Source organism: Sminthopsis crassicaudata, chromosome 1 (assembly GCF_048593235.1).
Source record: "Sminthopsis crassicaudata isolate SCR6 chromosome 1, ASM4859323v1, whole genome shotgun sequence".
NCBI lineage: Eukaryota > Metazoa > Chordata > Mammalia > Dasyuromorphia > Dasyuridae > Sminthopsis > Sminthopsis crassicaudata.
In genome coordinates this window covers 330259859-330279682 of record NC_133617.1, presented here as the reverse complement: position 1 = coordinate 330279682, position 19824 = coordinate 330259859, and positions in this window count along the sequence as shown.

Sequence of the window (19824 nt, the reverse complement as noted above, 5' to 3'; positions counted from 1 at the left end):
TTTTTAGGATGTTATAAAATACCTACTAGTCATTTATGTCCTTGAGGAAAAATAGAAAGGGTGAGCACTTTATCATTAAAACTTATAATGTTTTGAGACATCTGCTGGTGAGCCAGTTATTCCCATGTAATCATAGTATAAAAACAATTCTGATCATATTCTATGTTACATAGTGTTGTGTGTAGAGAGGCAATGGGAGTTGTAGACATGTTTGTGTAATGAAATTGTTTTCTTACTTGACAGTCATCTTAAAGTGACATGGAATCAATAATAGGAATCTGACTAAATTTAGTGATGAGCTGATGTCTTTGTCAGGGAATAATTAAAAATCTCCCAAACACCTACATAAATTCAGAAATTACAGACACTTGATATTTAATATTAGGCTGTTGGAAGTCTAATTTCCAGATCAACTGCAGAGATATTAAAGAACAGAAAACACATTCATAAGCCCTGCAGTTCAGTAGTTAGAGGTTATAACGACAACTCAAGCAGAGACCGATTCATTCCCCATTGAGCACATGCTGTTCCTAGATGACACCAAAACAACCTACTGAGCATAGGAAATGAACTTGTCAACCAATTGTTTGGTTTATATAGCTCCAAACAACCAGCTTGAGTGATATTTTTTCTCCTTATGCATTGACTAAGAAAGTTTTTTGAAATGATAGGGGGAAAATTTTTTTTGTGAGCATTCACCTGTGATGTGAATAGAATGCCTTTTCATTAGCCTTTCCTTTCTAAAATTATAAAATTATCTAATATACATTGACAGCATGATTTTAAAATTCCTTGAGAGTAAAGCTTCTTTTAACAAAATTGACTTCAGAATAAAAAGTAAAGGCTGCTTAACTTTGGCTCAATAATGATGATTGTTATTTTTAATAAGAACCTGACTAAACATTTGTCAGAAATATTAAAGGCTATTTCTGCTCATTTCTGGTTTTAACTAGATAAACTTGGAACCTGCTTCCCACTCTGACATTCTATAACTCTATGTTATTCAAAATATATTTAATCTTTTTTTTTCCATTTCAGTAGTAGTATTTTTGACAATGAAATAAACCAACAGAAAAAATAAGAATTCCAGTATCTGTTTTCTTTTTTATTGCTGTGAAAATATCAGGCAAATTAATTAGTTTTCCAACTTAAATGTGATAAATGACAATAGGTCACAGTAAATGTTTGGGGCTAGTTTGTTTCTCCTTTAAATACAAGCCCATGTTTTTAACATTAAAACGCTTTAATGATGCTATATGAGTTTTAGGCATGAAATGTTCTTATTTTTAAACAGCTAAAGATGAAGTTAAGCCAATGGGCAATACAGAAGAGTATGCATGGTGAACATTAATGGGTAATAATATATTACCAAGGAAGAATTTTAAAAGAGAAATGGCATAAAAATAGCAGTGGAGACATTTATTACTAGAAAAAAGGGCAGAAAAGTGAGTTAGTAAGATCAAAGTTTAGTCACCTTTTGAATAGTCATATTCTTCACAGCTATTAAGAAATTCAGATAAAGTTCCTTAGCAAATATTAGGTGGGAAATTTTCAAGAGGACATGGCAAATTTTAAAAAGGAAGAAAACTTGGGATATGCATCTTTGGTGGAAATACCCAGCTGGATGTGATAGGAGTACTCAATTAAATAAATACATACATATTAGAAACATATAAGTTCAGATACATAAAATTATTGGATAACAATATCACTAGAAACACAAGAGGACTAAATATTTTAGAAATATATCCCTCAGAATTGAAACTAGAACTAGATAATCAAGGTTTTGGCCAGGGCCACTATACTGTACTGAGTCCAAACATTTACATTTAATCAAGATTTTCTATTTATTTATATTTATTAGTTAATTACAATGTGACCAGTGTTATGAGGTTCTTTTTAGATTTTTATTTGGTTTTATTTTGTTTGTTTATTTGTTTGTTTGTTTATAATGTTGAGTTCCAAATTATCTCTTTATTACTCCCTTAATTAAAAAGGCAAAAAAATTGACATAGGTTAAAGGGTAGTCAGGCAAAAAACAATTCCGGGAAAATATTCAACTTTCAAACAGCATTGATAAGACATTATTTCTTGTATTGAGCTCAAGGCTGCTCTCTTATGATATTTGTCCATTGGTTTGGGGGCTGCATTCTTTTTTTAAAAAAAATTAAACATTTTTATTTTCAAAACATATGCATAGATAATTTTAAACATTCACACCTGCATAACTTTGTGTTCCAATTTTTTCCCTCCCTTCTTCCCTCCTCTCCTCTAGATGGTAAGTAATCCAATACATTCTAAATATGTGCAATTCTTCTATACATATCTCCACAAATATCATGCTGCACAAGAAAAAATCAGAAAAAAAGTAAAAGAAATAGAAAGAAAACAAAATATAAGCAAATAACAAAAAAGAATGTCCATAGTTCTCTCTCTGGGTACAAATGGCTCTTTCATTGTTGAAGAGAGCCATGTCCATTGGAATTGATTATTGTAAAATCTTGCCATTTGTGTGTATAATGATCTCCTTGTTCTGCTCATAACACTTAGCATTTGCTCATTTCACTTAATATCAGTTCATGTAAGTCTCCAGGCCCACCAAAATTATCCTGCTGATCATTTCTTAAAGAACAGCAATATTTCATAACATACATATACCATAGGTTATTCAGCCATTATTCAACTAATGGGCATTCACTTATTTCCAATTTCTTGTCATTACAAAAAGGGCTGCCACAAACATTTTTGTACATAATTATTTTTGGTAAACAAGCCTAATAGAAATACTACTGGATCAAAGGGTATACAGTTTGCTACCTTTGTGCATAGTTGCAAATTGCTCTCGAGAATGGATGAATCATTTTACGATGTATTAGTGTCCCAGTTTTCCCACATTCCCTCCAACATTACTCGTTATTTTTTCCTATCATCTTAGCCATTCTGAGAGATGTGTAGTAGTACTGAAGTAAGATTTGTCTTAATTTGCATTTATCTGATCAATAATTATTTAGAGAACCTTTTCATATGACTAGAAATGCTCTTAATTTCTTCATTTTAACATTATCTGTTCATATCTGTTGACAATGGCTGGAGAATGGCTTGAATTCATGTAAATTTGAATTAATTCTCTATATATTTTAGAAATGAAGACTTTATCAGAACCCTTGAATGTTTTTTTTTTTCCATTTTTTTGTTTTCCTTCTAATCTTGTAGGCATGGGTTTTGTTTGTACAAAAAGTCTTTAATTTAATATAATCAAAGTTATTCATTTTGCAATCAGTAATGTACTCCAGTTCTTTGGCCACATAGTCTTTCCTTCCCTACATATCTGAGAAGCAAACTATCCTATGTTCTTCCAATTTGCTTATAATATGACTCTTTATGTCTAAGTCATTAACCCATTTCAATCTCATCTTGGTATTAGATGCCAAATGTGAGTCAATGCCTAGTTTCTGCCATACTAATTTCCAATTTTTCCAGCAGTTTTTGTAAAATTGTGAGTTCTTATCCCAAAATCTTTGAATTTGTCAAATACTAGATTACTATAATCATTGACTATTTTGTCCTGTGAATCTAACCTATTCTCCTGATCAACTTTTTTTTTCTTCATAGCAAGTACCAAATGTTTTTGATTGACTGCTGCTTTATAATATAGTTTTAGGTCTGGCATAACTAGCCATCTTTATTTATATTTTTTTTCATTAATTCCCTTGAAAATACTGACTTTTTTCTGGATGAACTTTCTTATTATTTTTTCTAGACCTGTAAATTAATTTCTTGAAGGGTTGATTTGTGTGACACTGAATAAGTAGATTAATTTAGGTAGTATTGTAATTTTTATTATATTTGCTTGACCTACTCATGAGCACTTGACATTTTTCTTGTTGATTAGATCTGACTTCATTTGTGTTGAATCTGTTTTGTAATTGTACTCATATAGATCCTGACTTTTTCTCAGCAAATAGATTCCCTAATATTGTATAGTATCTACAGTTATTTTAAATAGAATTTCTCCTTGTTTCTCTTTTTGCTGGACTTTGTTGGTAATATGTAAATATGATGATTATTTATATGGACTTATTTTGTATCCTGCAACTTTGCTAAAGTTCTGAATTGTTTCTAGTGGTTTTTTAGTTGATTCTCTAGGATTCTCTAAGTATACCATCATATCATCTGCAAAGAGTGAAAATTTGGTTTCCTCATTACCTATTTTAATTATTTTAATCTCTTTTTCTTCTCTTATCTCCAAAGCTAACATTTCTAATACAATATTGAATAATAATGGTGATAGTGCACAACATGTTTCACCTCTGATGTTATTTGGAATGGTTCTAGTTTATTTCCATTAGATATGATACTTGCTGATGGCTTTAAATCGATGTTGCTGGTCATTTTAAGGAAAACTTTATTTATTCCAATACTTTCTAGTGTTATTAATATGAATAGGTATTGGATTCTGTCAAATGCTTTTTCTGTATATATTGAGATATTCATATGATTTTTGTTAGTTTGGTTATTGATATAGTCAATTATGCCAATTGTTTTCCTAATATTTAACCACCCCTGCATTCCTAGATTAAATTCTTCTTGGTCATGATTTACTATTCTTGGGATAATTTACTGTAATCTCTTTGTTAATATTTTATTTAAAAGTTTTGCACCAAAAGTGAAATCACCAGAATCAGGAGATCATTGTACACAGAAACATCAATATTATCCAGTGATAAATTCTGATGAATGTGACTCTTTACAACAATGAGATGATTGATGCCAGCTCCAATGATCTTTGATGAAGAGAGGCATCTACACCCAGAGAGAGGACTATCGAAACTAAATGTGTATGATCATATAATATTCTCACTCTATTTGATGTTAACTTGCATTTTGTTTTCTTACTCATTTTCTTTCCTTTTTGATCTTATTTTTCCTGTGCAGTAAGAGAATTGTATAAATATGGTTAAACATGTTGGATTTAACATCTGTTTTAACATGTATAACATATTAAATTGTTTGCCATCTAGGGGAGGGAATGGGGGAAAAAAGGGGAAAATCTGAAACACAAGGTTATACAAGGATCAATGCTGAAAAAGTATCTGTGTATATGTTTCAAATATAAAAAGCTTTAAAAAAAAAGATTTCTGCATCAATATTCATTAGGGTTAACTGATGTAAAATTTTGTTTTTCTGCTTTGACCATACCTGGTTTAGATATCAGCACCACATTTGTGCCATAAAAATAATTTAGTAGGATTCCTTCTTTTCTTATTTTTCCAAATAGCATGCGTAGTATTAGAATTAATTTTTCTTTATTGTTTGACAGAATTCCCATGTAAATTCATCTTACACTGGATTTTATTTTCCTTAGAGAGTTGATTAATAGCTTGTTCTATTTCTTTTTAGAAAATGGAACTATTTAAGTAATTTATTTCCTCTTCTGTTAATCTGGTATATTTCTGTAGGTATTCCTCCATTTCACTTAGATCATCAAATTTACTGACATAAAGTTGTACAAAATAACTCCTAATTATTGTTCTAATTTCCTCTTCATTGGTGGAATGTTCTCTCTTTTTAGTTTTGATACTAATGATTTGGGTTTTATTTTCATATTTCTAATCAAATTAACTAAAAGTTTATTTATTGTTGTTGTTTTTTTCATAAAAACCAACTCTTACTTTTGTTTATTAATTCAATAGATTTCTTACTTTAAATATTATTAATCTCCCCTTTTATTTTAATAATTTCATTTAATTGGGGGGTTAATTTGTTCTTTTTCTAGCTTTTTTAGTTGCATGCCCAATTCATTGATCTTCTGTGGAGATATAAAACTCCACCTAAGAACTGCTTTGATTGCATCTCACAAATTTTGCTATGCTGTCTCATTGTCATTACTTTCTTGGATGAATTATCTATTGTATCTATGATTTGTTATCTCTCTCACCCATTCTTTAGCATTAGATTATTTGGTTTCTAATTAATTTTTGGTCTATTTTCCCTTGGCTTTTTATTGCATGTTATTTTTATTGCATCACGATCTGATGTAAAGGGCTGAAATTCTTAGTTGATGCACTGAGGTCCAACAACTGAGCACTTAAGGCTAATTACCAATTGGCCTATACTCTATTAGCATATGCTTGGAAAATGGCCCTTTCCACTAGTTTGTGCTGCTTCAATATTTTGATGAATATAGAGAATTATGGGGAGGATTAGGGGGTGGAGTAAGACAAGACAGAGGCATCTTGGGAGGGAGAAGGAGAGAAGAGGCCATCCAGAGCTTGCATAGATCCAATTCACTTCTACCGCTAAGACCAAAAATAAAGACCAAGGACTTTTGCTTATTCTGACACTGGCTGATTCTAAGATATCCAGAGTGCTAACTCAGTCTTGACAATCTGAAAAAAAAAAAAAAAAAAAAAAAAAAAAAAAAAAAAAAGCCTTTGCTATTTCTGTCTTTCTGCACTTGATTTTAAGGATTTTGTGCCCTAATACATGGTTGAGCTGTTTATGTTAAGTAATGGGAATAAAAAACTAAAAAACTAATCAAGGAAAAAAAAATTGAAGACATTGCTCTCTCTAGAAGCTTACATTTCATTAAACTTAAGACTATTAATAAAGCTTAAATTGTAAAAGAGGAGTAAGTGAGAGCGTATCCTTATGGGAATATGGTAGAAAAAGTTAAAAGTAGAACTTATAGAGAAAACTAGACATGGATTTTCTGGACACTTTTCCTAAAATGTACATTTTAGAACAAATTAATTGGAGAAACAGGCTACATTGCTATAGTGAATGCCCAATGTGAGGAAATCAGGGTGAAACTGATCTTTTTTGTTGAGGAATTCTCATGATTAGAGTAAAACTGGTGATAAGACTACTCTGACATGGGAGAGATAAGTGTACAGATTTAAAGATTGAACCCAGAGAGACACTCATTTGAAAAACAACTAAGACAACACAGTTAGCAGGTATACTACATGAAAATATGAGGCTACAAAATTATTCAATGTTTAAAGCCCATATGTTTATGCATAGAAAATAAAGTATTTGTAAAGAATTTACTATGTGCCATATAGCATGAGTATTAGTAATCAACAATTTAACCTACTGTTTAACTGAATGAATTTAAGCCAAATAGAATTAAATTTTCATAAATTGAATGAAATAAAATTATGAGGTAAATGTAAAGTACAAAATCAAGAAATAGTCTGGAAAAGATAAACAAATTATGAAAAAAAAGTTATAAAAAGATAACATGGTGATAGGAAAGCTCAAAACACAAACTCTGAAGAAAATGTTGACCTATAAAGCTATAAATAAAGCATGAAAGAAAAAAAAATCGGATTATATGCAAACACAATACAGTTTCTAGAGTTTAAAGAGATAAAAAAAGGAATTTTGAAAATCAAATAAGAATGGTACAGGAAAATTGAAAATATGACAGGAAATATTGCAAGGAAACAAACACAGAATAGATCTAATTAAAAGATAATTGTTACAAATCATAAATAATAATTTTATATCAATACTTTAAATATATGCATAGAATCCAAATTTTTTTTTCAGAGTAGCAATTACTTTTATTTTGTATCTATAGCCCAGTTCTTATCATAAATTCTTTATATATATATATATATATATATATATATATATTTTATAATATTATCAGTTGTATTCATTTTTCCAAATTACCCCCCCTCCCTCTATTCCCTCCCCCCGACGACAGGCAATACCATACATTTTACATGTGTTACAATATAGTCTAGGTACAATACATGTGTGTGAATATCATTTTCTTGTTGCACAATAAACATTAGAATCCGAAGGTACATGCAACCTGGGCAGACAGATATTAGTGCTAACAATTTTCATTCCCCTCCCAGTGTTTCTTCTCTGGGTGTAGCTACCTCTGTCCATCATTGATCAACTGGAAGTGAGTTGGATCTTCTTTATGTTGAAGATTTCCACTTCCATCAGAATACATCCTCATACAGTACTGTTGTTGAAGTGTACAGTGATCTTCTGGTTCTGCTCATTTCACTCAGCATCAGTTGATTTAAGTCTCTCCAGGCCTCTCTATATTCCTCCTGCTGGTCATTTCTTACCGAGCAATAATATTCCATAACCTTCATATACCACAATTTACCCAACCATTCTCCAACTGATGGACATCCATTCATCTTCCAGTTTCTAGCTACAACAAAAAGAGCTGCCACAAACATTTTGGCACATATATGTCTCTTTCCGCTCTTTAGTATTTCTTTGGGATATAATCCCAGTAGTAGCGCTGCTGGGTCAAAGGGTATGCACAGTTTGATAACTTTTTGGGCATAATTCCAGATTGCTTTCCAGAATGGCTGGATTCTTTCACAACTCCACCAGCAATGTATTAGTGTCCCAATTTCCCCACATCCCCTCCAACATTTGTCATTATTTGTTCCTGTCATCTTAGCCAATCTGACAGGTGTGTAGTGGTATCTCAGAGTGGTCTTAATTTGCATTTCTCTGATCAGTAGTGATTTGGAACACTCTTTCATGTGAGTGGATATAGTTTCAATTTCTTCCTCTGAGAATTGTCTGTTCATATCCTTTGACCATTTATCAATTGGAGAATGGTTCGGTTTCTTATAAATTAGGGTCAGTTCTCTATATATTTTGGAAATGAGACCTTTGTCAGAACCTTTGTTTTTAAAAATATTTTCCCAATTTGTTACTTCCCTTCTAATCTTGTTTGCATTAGTATTATTTGTACAGAAACTTTTTAGTTTGATGTAATCAAAATCTTCTATTTTGTGATCAATAATGATCTCTAGTTCTCCTGTGGTCATAAATTCCTTCCTCCTCCACAAGTCTGAGAGGTAGATTATCCTCTGTTCCTCTAATCTATTTATTATCTCCCTCTTTATGCCTAAATCATGGACCCATTTTGATCTTATCTTGGTATATGGTGTTAAGTGTGGATCCATATCTAATTTCTGCCATACTAATTTCCAGTTTTCCCAACAGTTTTTTCCAAATAATGAATTTTTATCCCTAATGTTGGAATCTTTGGGTTTGTCAAAGATTAGATTGCTATAGATGTACCCTTTTTTGTCCTTTGTATCTAATCTGTTCCACTGATCTACCGGTCTCTTTCTTAGCCAATACCAAATGGTTTTGGTGACTGCTGCTACATAATATAGCTTTAGATCAGGTACACTTAGACCACCTTCCTCTGAGTTTTTTTTCATTAGTTCCCTTGCAATTCTTGACCTTTTATTCTTCCATATGAATTTTGTTGTTATTTTTTCTAGGTCATTAAAATAGTTTCTTGGGAGTCTGATTGGTATAGCACTAAATAAATAGATTAGTTTGGGGAGTATTGTCATCTTTATTATATTCGCTCGGCCTATCCAAGAGCACTGAATGTCTTTCCAATTATTTAAATCTGATTCTATTTTTGTGGCAAGTGTTTTGTAATTTTTCTCATATAATTCCTGACTTTTCTTTGGTAGATGGATTCCCAAATATTTTATACTCTCAACATTTGTTTGGAATGGAATTTCTCTTTGTATCTCTTGCTGTTGCATTTTGTTAGTGATATATAAAAATGCCGAGGATTTATGTGGATTTATTTTGTATCCTGCCACTTTGCTGAAATTTTGAATTCTTTCTAGTAGCTTTTTAGCAGAGTCTTTGGGGTTCTCTAAGTATACCATCATGTCATCTGCAAAAAGTGATAGTTTAATTTCCTCATTTCCTACTCTAATTCCTTGAATCTCTTTCTCGGCTCTTATTGCCGAGGCTAGCGTTTCTAGTACTATATTGAATAGTAATGGTGATAGTGGGCAACCTTGTTTCACTCCTGATCTTACTGGGAAAGGTTGCAGTTTATTTCTATTGCATATTATGCTTACTGACGGTCTTAAATATATACTCCTGATTATTCTAAGGAATAGTCCATTTATTCCTATACTCTCAAGAGTTTTTAGTAGGAATGGATGTTGGATTTTGTCAAATGCTTTTTCTGCATCTATTGAGATGATCATATGGTTCTTATTAATTTGATTATTAATATGGTCAATTATATTAATAGTTTTCCTAATATTAAACCAGCCCTGCATTCCTGGAATAAATCCTACTTGATCATAGTGTATTATCTTGGAGATGATTTTCTGAAGTCTTTTTGCTAATATCTTATTTAAGATTTTAGCATCAATATTCATTAAGGAGATTGGTCTATAATTTTCTTTCTCAGTTTTCGATCTACCAGGTTTAGGTATCAGTACCATGTCTGTGTCATAAAAGGAGTTTGGTAGGACTCCTTCATCCCCTATTTTTTCAAATAATTTATATAACATTGGGGCTAATTGTTCTTTAAATGTTTGGTAGAATTCACATGTGAATCCATCTGGCCCTGGGGATTTTTTCCTGGGGAGTTGATTAATAGCTTGTTCTATTTCTTTTTCTGAAATGGGACTATTTAAGCAATTTATCTCCTCCTCTGTTAATCTAGGGAGCCTATATTTTTGGAGAAAGTCATCCATTTCACTTAAGTTATCAAATTTAATGGCATAAAGTTGGGCAAAGTAACTCCTTATTATTTCTCTAATTTCCTCTTCATTGGTGGAAAGATCCCCCTTTTCATTTGTAAGACTATCAATTTGATTTTCCTCTTTCTTTTTTTTGATCAAATTTACCAAAGGTTTATCTATTTTATTGGCTTTTTCATAAAACCAACTCTTGGTTTTATTTATTAATTCAATAGTTTTTTTTACTTTCAATTTTATTGATTTCTCCTTTTAATTTTTGTATTTCGAGTTTAATTTTTGGTTGGGGGTTTATAATTTGTTGTTTTTCTAGCCTTTTAAGTTGTAAGCCCAATTCGTTAATCTTCTCTTTCTCAATTTTCTTCAAATAAGCCTCTAAAGATATAAAATTTCCCCTTATTACTGCTTTAGCTGCATCCCAAATATTTTGATATGATGTCTCATCATTATCATTATCTTGGGTGAAATTGTTAATTGTTTCTATAATTTGCTCTTTCACCCAGTCATTCTTTAAGATGAGATTATTCAGTTTCCAATTACTTTTTGGTCTATTTACCCCTAACTTTTTACTGAATGTAGCTTTTATTGCATTGTGATCTGAGAAGAAGGCATTTATTATTTCTGCCTTCCTACATTTAATTTTGAGATCTTTATGTCCTAATATATGGTCAATTTTTGTATAGGATCCATGAACTGCTGAGAAGAAAGTATATTCCTTCCTATTGCCATTCAGTTTTCTCCAAAGGTCTATCATACCTAGTTTTTCTAATGTTCTATTTACTTTTTAAATTTCTTTCTTGTTTGTTTTGTGGTTTGATTTGTCTAAATCTGAGAGTACAAGGTTGAGATCTCCCACTATTATAGTTTTACTGTCTATTTCTTCTTGCAGTTCTCTTAACTTTTCCTTTAGAAAGTTAGATGCTATACCACTTGGTGCATATATGTTTAGTATTGATATGGCTTCATTATTTATGCTACCTTTCAGCAGGATATAGTTTCCTTCCTTATCTTTTTTAACGAGATCTACTTCTGCTTTTGCTTGATCTGAGATAAGGATAGCTACCCCTGCTTTTTTGGCTTTACCTGAAGCATAATAGGCTCTGTTCCAACCTTTTACCTTTACTCTGTATGTATCTCCCTGCTTTAAGTGTGTTTCCTGTAGGCAACATATTGTAGGGTTCTGCTTTTTGATCCAATCTGCTATCCGTCTCTGTTTGATGGGATAGTTCATCCCATTTACATTTACAGTTAAAATTACTAATTCTGTATTTCCTGCCATCGTATTATCCCCAGATTATGCTTTTTTCCCTTGACCCCCCTGATCCCCCTCACCGATATTTAATTTACAGACCCCCCCTTGTGACGTGCAACCCTCCCTCTTTTTTTTTTTTTTTTTTTTAGGATCCCTCCCCCCTCCCTCCAAGTCCCTTCACTTATTCCCCTTTTCCTTTTCCCTTTTCCTCTCCCCCCTTTTAATGAGGTGAGAGAAAATTCTCTGAAAAACAAATATGTTAATTATTTACTCTTTGAGCCTCTTCTGATGAGAGTAAGATTCACACAATGATTCTCCCCCTCACTAAGTTCCCTCAGATATGGTGTATTTTCTATGTCTCTTCCTGGGATTTAGTTTCCCTCTTTTTATCACTCCTTCCCCTTTTTCTGAACCGACCTCCTTCCCTTTACTACACCCCCCTTTTTTTCTTTTATATCAGTAAAATCAAATTATCCTTGAGTATTTTTTATATACCCACAACAGAGTTACAGTTCTCAAGGGTTCTGTGTACCTTTTTCTGTTTCTCTTCAGTCTTGTGGATGTAGATCAAATTTTTTGTTTAAGTCTGGTTTTTTTCTTAGAAACATATAGAATTCCTCTGTTTCATTGAATGACCATCTTCTTCCATGGAAAAAGATGCTAAACTTAGCTGGGTAGTTCATTCTTGGTTGCAGTCCTTGATCTTTTGCCTTACGGAATATCAGGTTCCAGGCCCTTCTATCTTTTAATGTGGAGGCAGCCAGATCTTGGGTGACCCTTATTGTGGCACCTTGGTATTTAAATTGTTTTTTTCTAGCTGCTTGCAGGATTTTCTCCTTTGTGTGGTAATTCTGCAGCTTAGCCACAATATTCCGTGGTGTTCTTTTTTTAGGGTCTATTTCAGAAGGAGTTCGATGAATTCTTTCCACATCTACTTTCCCTTCTGTTTCTATTATTTCTGGACAGTTCTCTTTGATAATTTCCTGTAAAATAGAATCTAGGCTCTTTTTTTGGTCATAGTTTTCTGGAAGTCCAATAATCCGCAGATTATCTCTCCTAGATCTATTTTCCAGGTCTATAGATTTTCCCAGTAAGTATTTGACGTTGTTCTCCAGCTTCTCATTTTTTTTGTTTTGTTTGACTGATTCTTGGTTTCTCTGTGAATCATTCATTTCTATTTGTTCCATCCTGACTTTTAAGGAGTTATTTTCTTCTTTCACAGTTTTTAGTTCTTTTTGTAAATGCCCAATTTCGTTTTTAAATGAATTATTTTGCTCTATTGAATTTTTTTCCATTTCCCTAAATTTTTTTTGAGAATTATTTTCTTTTTCCAATTCAGAAATTCTATTTTCTTGAGACTTTTTTATCTTTTCCAATTCAGAAATCCTACTTTCCTGTGTTTTTTTAACCTTTTCTAATTCACTAATTTTGTTTCCCTGCATCTCCTGTGAATTCTTTATTTTTTCCAACTCCAATTTCAGGACGTTGTTATTCTCTATCATAACTTCCCTTTCCTTTCCCCATTTTTCTTCGATCTCCCTCAATTTTTTAAGAGCTTCTTCTAGGAGAGAGTTATGTGATGGGGGGCAGGAATCGTTCCCCTTTAGGTTGTTGTCTGCTGATTCTCTGCTGTCAACTTCCTCGGGGTTGGATACCCGCTCTTTCTCTGTATAGAAGGAATCTATAGTTTTTCTAGCTTTTTTGCTCATACTTAAAAAAATGTTTTGGGGTCTGTCCCTGGGGTAGGAAATTATTTACTTCTTTACCAGCTTCCTCCCAGACTGGATGGATGCAGCGGCCCCTGCGCCTGAGCTAAGAGAGAGCTCTGGGAGAGAGTTCCCCACCCCCTCCCTGGAAGTGCCTCAGAGGTGATTAGCACTGCTGTGCTTCGAGGGCGTAGAATAGTGAAGACAGCAGGAAGCCCAGCCTATGTGTCCGGGTGGGGAGTGGATGTCTGCAGTAGGTGACGTGAGAAGCCCTTGTGCTCAAACTGGAAGTGTCCGCCAGAAACCGCGGTCCCTAGTTCAAAGGTTCCGCTTCTCTGGGACTTCCTGGAGCTGAGTTCCACTCCCTCCAGCTAAGCTAGGCAGTGTGTGTTGCCTTGGGCCGTATCCACCCACTTGTCAATCTCTTAACTATTCTCAGGAGGTAGCTGAGGCCACACCCCCTGGTGCCGAGAGTTCTGCTGAGTCACCCCCAGGATCGGGGAAAATCTAATTTGAGTTTTAAAATATTTTGGCTTTCTCTTCTGAACTGCTAAATAATTAGCAGAGAAGAGCTAACAGCCTGTGCCAGATTCCTTTACCTCAGTGGCTTCTCTGATCCCAGAGCCCTTCCCAGCGCAATGGGCGCAGTGTGCCCCTACCCCACCGTCTGTGCTGGTCTCTCTTATTCCTCCCCTGAGAACTGACCTTTCCTGTTGAAACTCCAGATTCTCTTCAGCTGGTAAGTCGTGCTTCCAGTCCTTGTGGTATCTATCAGTCCTGAGCTAATTCTGAGACTTAATTTATCTAATTGGTTGTGAGGGAGTGAGGACGTTCACTGAGTCGTGTGTTTCTTCTCCGCCATCTTGGCTCCGCCCCTCCTAGAATCCAAATTTTTGAAGGCCAAGTTCATTTTATCAGAGGAGGAAAAATACAGCAAAATGATACTACTGGTTGGAACCTCACCTTACCATTTTCAGATGCAGAGAAATATAACTATTTAATAAACAACAACAAAAAAAGCTAAACAGAGGAATAAATTTTTTTTAAATTCTAGATATTAGGTATATCTAAACATTTTCTTTTGGAACCAATATTCATTATGTTTATGGAATAATCTTGCAATTATCAAGAAAGTGAAACCAGTTGACATAATATAAAATTAATGAATTGAATTGAGTCATTTAGACTCAATATAATGAAAAGATAATTGATTTTGACATTTTTTTATCTTTCTTAGGTCTTCTCATCATCTACTATCTCCATTGTTTGTACATAATCCAGTTTTTATTTTTTTATTTTCACTGAGGACCAACTCTTCTGTAGGATGATACTGACATTACTATTAACAGTACCTCAATGGGACTTGTCTTTCATGCCTGTGTTAAGTGATAATATATTTATATATAATAGAAGGAAAAATCAGCAATCTAGGCAATCATATAACATTCCACAAATATACCAGATTTATGAGCTCAAAAAAAGGAGAAGTCTTCATAGGAAAATGGAGATGGCTCCATAGTTCTATTTAATGTCATTAATTTTATATTATGTCAACTGGTTTCACTTTCTTGATAATTGCAAGATTATTCCATAAACGTAATGAATATTGGTTCCAAAAGAAAATGTTAATTAAAATATAAAAATAAACTTTCTGATTATTGATATGCAATAAATAACTGAACTTGTTTAAAATGATTCTTTTATTTATGTCAGTATAATTTTTTTTAATCTGCATGAGATGCATATGATTTCAGAGAATCAAAATCCTAACTCTTTATGTCTCTCTGCCTGTCTCTGTCTCTCTCCTTCCACATCTCTTTCTCTCTGTCTTTGTGTCTCTGTCTTCTATCTGTGTCTCTGTATGTGTCTCTCTGTCACTCTCTCTTTTTCCCCATTTCTTTCTCTCTGTGTCTCTCTCTCTGTCTGTGTCTCTGTCTATCTGTCTGTCTGTCTGTCTCTCTTTCTCTCTCTCTCATCATTTGGCTAATTCTATTTTTCAAGTGTTATTTTTTCCAGTATTTTTTTGTCTCTCTTACCAAATTGTTGACTCTTTTTTTTTATAATTTTCTTTTATTGCATCATTTCCTTAGCCAATTTTTCTTTTGCCTCTTTGATTTTTAAAAATTATTTTAATCTTTCCAGGAGTTCTGTTTTTTTTTATCATGTTCTTTTGTTTTGTTGTTGTCACTGAACATTTCCCCATCTTATTTCTTGACTTTTAACCTCATGTTAAAAATAGTCACTATTCCCAAGGTCAAGAAAGCACTGTACTAATCTTCAGGCTTTTATTGATGCTATTTCAGAGCTAGTTCTGGGATTCTGTAAGTTTTCAATGCTTCTAATGTGGTGTAGTTTAAAGAGAGGAGGGGGTCACTGCTTTTCCTGCCTGTGTTATCTTCTTTATATGGGAAATTATTTCATTTTTTCTTGTGCTCTTCCAGGTGCTGGAACTAGCTGCCTTACTCTCCTGTAGGTGCAAGCTCTACTTCTTTTCTCTTCTTTGGAACTGTGATCCAAAACTGCCTATGAACAATGAAACAGGTCCCTAAACAAATCCACTATAAAGGGTCTTCTTTAATTACTTTATGACCAGCTGTCTAACTCTTACCATCTTTGGCTGATAGCTCCTGAAGCTTCAGTTGCTATTATTTCCACTGCATCTAATGCTTGTTGTTAATGTTCCAGTAGGATGTTTGCAATCCAAACCAACTAAAACCCTGGTGTCCCCAGAATTTCCCTGCTAACCTAAGATTGGTTGGGTTGGGAAAAATATCTACTGTTCACTGTTTGCCCTGCCACTCCAAAATTCACCTCAAAACATATTTTAAAGTCAATATGGAAGATAATGTTAAGAGAAGTAGGTTGAGTTACTGCTTCTATTCCACTATCTTGACTCCATTCTTCTTGCTCCTTCACTTAATTTTAAATTATATATGAGATTTATAAAGTAAATCAATATGACATATATATACATATAAATATATATATATGATATATGTTTTAGTAAATATTACTTAAGTCTTTTATTTATTCAAACAAAGAGAACATTAAGTTAAACATGTTAATTGTCTATACACTTTCCCAAGGTATGAATTAGATACTCTGAATTTAAAGAGACATTTTCTGGTGTATGGATATAAATTGTTTGTATAGAAACTTGATGTTATTTTCTTTTCTTTGTATGCTATATGATTTGCCCAAGTTCTCCACTGTAATGCAGTAGGAGTAGGTGGATTGTGATCTCTAACATAGGAGCTGGATAAGATGCCCAGGTAAAACATTTCATAGATACATTAGAAAACTATAATAAGTCATAAACAAGATGACAAAGCAAACTCTATTCTTTGTTGTTTTTTCACTATTACATCATACTTACCTGTTGACCAATTATATATAAATATTGTTTTCTTTACTCTTCAAACTTTTCTTTGTTGCTTCCTACTTTTCTGATATTATTTCCCTAAACATCATATCTTTTCTCTGATGGATGGGATCAAGGATACCCTAAAGCCTGTTTTAACATTCTAGAGAGATATAATTCTTAAACTTTCAATGTTAGTCTTACATCTTGGAAATCAGTAAACATTACAAATCAGGACTTCAATTCCCCAAAGGATAAACGATCAAAAGATATGAACAATTTTCAAATGAAGTCATCAAAGTTAGCTGTAGATATATGAAAAAAGTGTTCTAATTCACTATTGATTGGAAAAATGAAAATTAAAACAATTCTGAGCTACTATCCCATACCTATTACATTGGTTAATAAAACAGGAAAGAAAAATGAGAAATATGGAGGAATGTGGGGATGTGGGAAAAGTGAGACATCAATGCACCATCCATGAGGTTTAAATTTATTCAACTATTCTATAAAGCAATTTCAAACTATGCCCTAAAGGCTATGAAATTATGCATACCTTTTGACCTAGCAATACCACTACTAGCTAAGTCTCTATCCCAAAAGAGATTAAAGGGGGAAAAATGAACTTAAATGGACAAAAATATTTCTAGCAGCTCTTTCCTGGTGGCAAAGCATCGAAATTTGAGGGGATGCTCATTAATTGGGGAATGGGTAAACAAATTGTGCTGTATATGGTTGTCATGGAATAATATTATAGTATAAGCAATGTTAAGCAGGATGCACTCAGTAAAACCTAAAGAGACTACCATGAAATATACTGTCTACAAAATAATAACTACAATGTAAGATGATTGGCTATGAACACTTTAGCTAATCTTAGTAATACAGTGATTTAGGCAACTATGAAGGACTTATGATGAAAATTTCTTTCCATTCCAGAGAAAGAACTGATGGTGAATAGTAATTTTAGCATTTTAAAATTTTCTTTGTTTTTCTTCAGAGGTTTTTTCTGTTTTCTTTTACAGAATGACTTTTAAGAAAATGTTTTGCATGACTACACATGTAGAATATATATTAAATTACTTTCTTTCTCAATTTTCTCAAAGGGAGACATTTTGAGTTCAAAGTTTTACAAAGAAATGTTAAAAAATATTTTTACATGTAACTGGTAAAATTAAATATTAAAAAAATATAAAATTCAGGACTTTATCCATAGTATTCTTGATTGTCTAAAGTTAAATGATGAAAAAAGGTTACTAATATAGGTTAAGTTTTAATATGTCTGATTATGAATTTTTCCCCAGTGAGCCTGCTGCTAAAGTTTTAACAACACACTTCTCTCTATATTTTCTATATCCCAGAATGTTCATTTGTTACCTTTCTCCAATTTGACTACCATTCCATATTCTGTCTATCTTCTAGAGAAAATTGGCCTTTATAAAAGAGATTAATGAAAAGAAAATGGATGGTTGAGAAGCAAATAGACTGATAGGAAGTGAATTGATAAAAACTGAATTAGAAAGAAATGGCAAGTAAAAAGTGAACAAATGGGATTCAAAACAAATACTCTGCAGTGATTTTTCTCTGTGTCTACTATTGTTTCCAGGACTACAACTATTAGTGTCATAGTAACTAGAACAATTAGTGAGAAAATACAAAACGGTCATTTCAGCTATAAAAAAGAGAACAACCTTGAAAGCTCTCTTGGTTCTCAAGTAAATCTAGGCAACAGGTAAGATAAAAGATTATATTTCCTGTACCCATATTTAAACAATTTCCTGATTGCAATTTTTAATTGACCTAATTTAACAGTGGTGACATGAACCTAAATAAACAAAACTGTGCAAAGTACAATAAAATGCCTTTCTTATTATTAACATGTCAACACTAATTAGAGGTTAATTATGTATAAATACTCTTCTATTATAATTGCTTACCACAGATTAACTGAATTTTCATTTTCATTTAATTGTTTTCAAACTATATTCAAGTTATAATGTTTTCCATTATTAATTCATGTGAAAAAATATCAAAAACATAATGAATGTAGAAAAAGTCATCGCCAAGCACAGTATACTTTTGAAACACTAAAGCAAACCCATCTCGAGTATATAATCCCCACATTGATATTTTTCTTCATGTGCTATTTTCCACCCCGAAAACCCTAGCATAATATTACTATAATATCATTGACCAATCTTTTAAATTATATTTACTTTAACTCAAAAAAATTATTAAATTTATACTATATGAAGATTAATTAACCAAGTATCATTTAAACTTTAAGACTTTTTTTTTTAGATATAAGCGCATCTGCATTATTGAAACATTCAACATAGACTCTTCAGATCTATGACTTTGGCATTCATTTGATACAATTCTATTCTGGATATCATAATTGAGCATGTTCCTTATTCATTAAATGCCATGTAATGTTAATTGGGAAGGAAAAATATTAATACTTATATATGGATTATGTTCATATTTGCATTTATATATGCTTGTATATACATAGATATGTTCATATTTTATGTAACAATAATAGTTTTAAACATTTTCACATAATCACCATTCTTTTCTGATTTAGCACATATCATTTGTATTTAGATAACTTTTTTTTTTTTTTTACTAAACTATTTTACATTTGCTGTTTTTAAAAAAAAGTCAGTTTTGGGGTTTTTGTTTTTGTTTTTGTTTTTTGCAACTGACTGGTTTTATGGTTCTGTTTTTTTCATTATTTTTAACTAAGGGTCATATGCATGTTTCTTATAAATAAGATTTATTGACTTATTCATTGATATATGAGTTGTGTCCTGGTATGATTTGGGCTATTTTGCTATTGTTCTTGGTGACCTAAAACAGAACCCAACTTTTGTCCTGATTCCTAATTTAGTCTGATTCTTTCAGTGACTATACTCAATATATTTAATATATTGATAATCCAAACTAAGTACTTGGTAATATGCTCATCAGCTGTTCAGATTC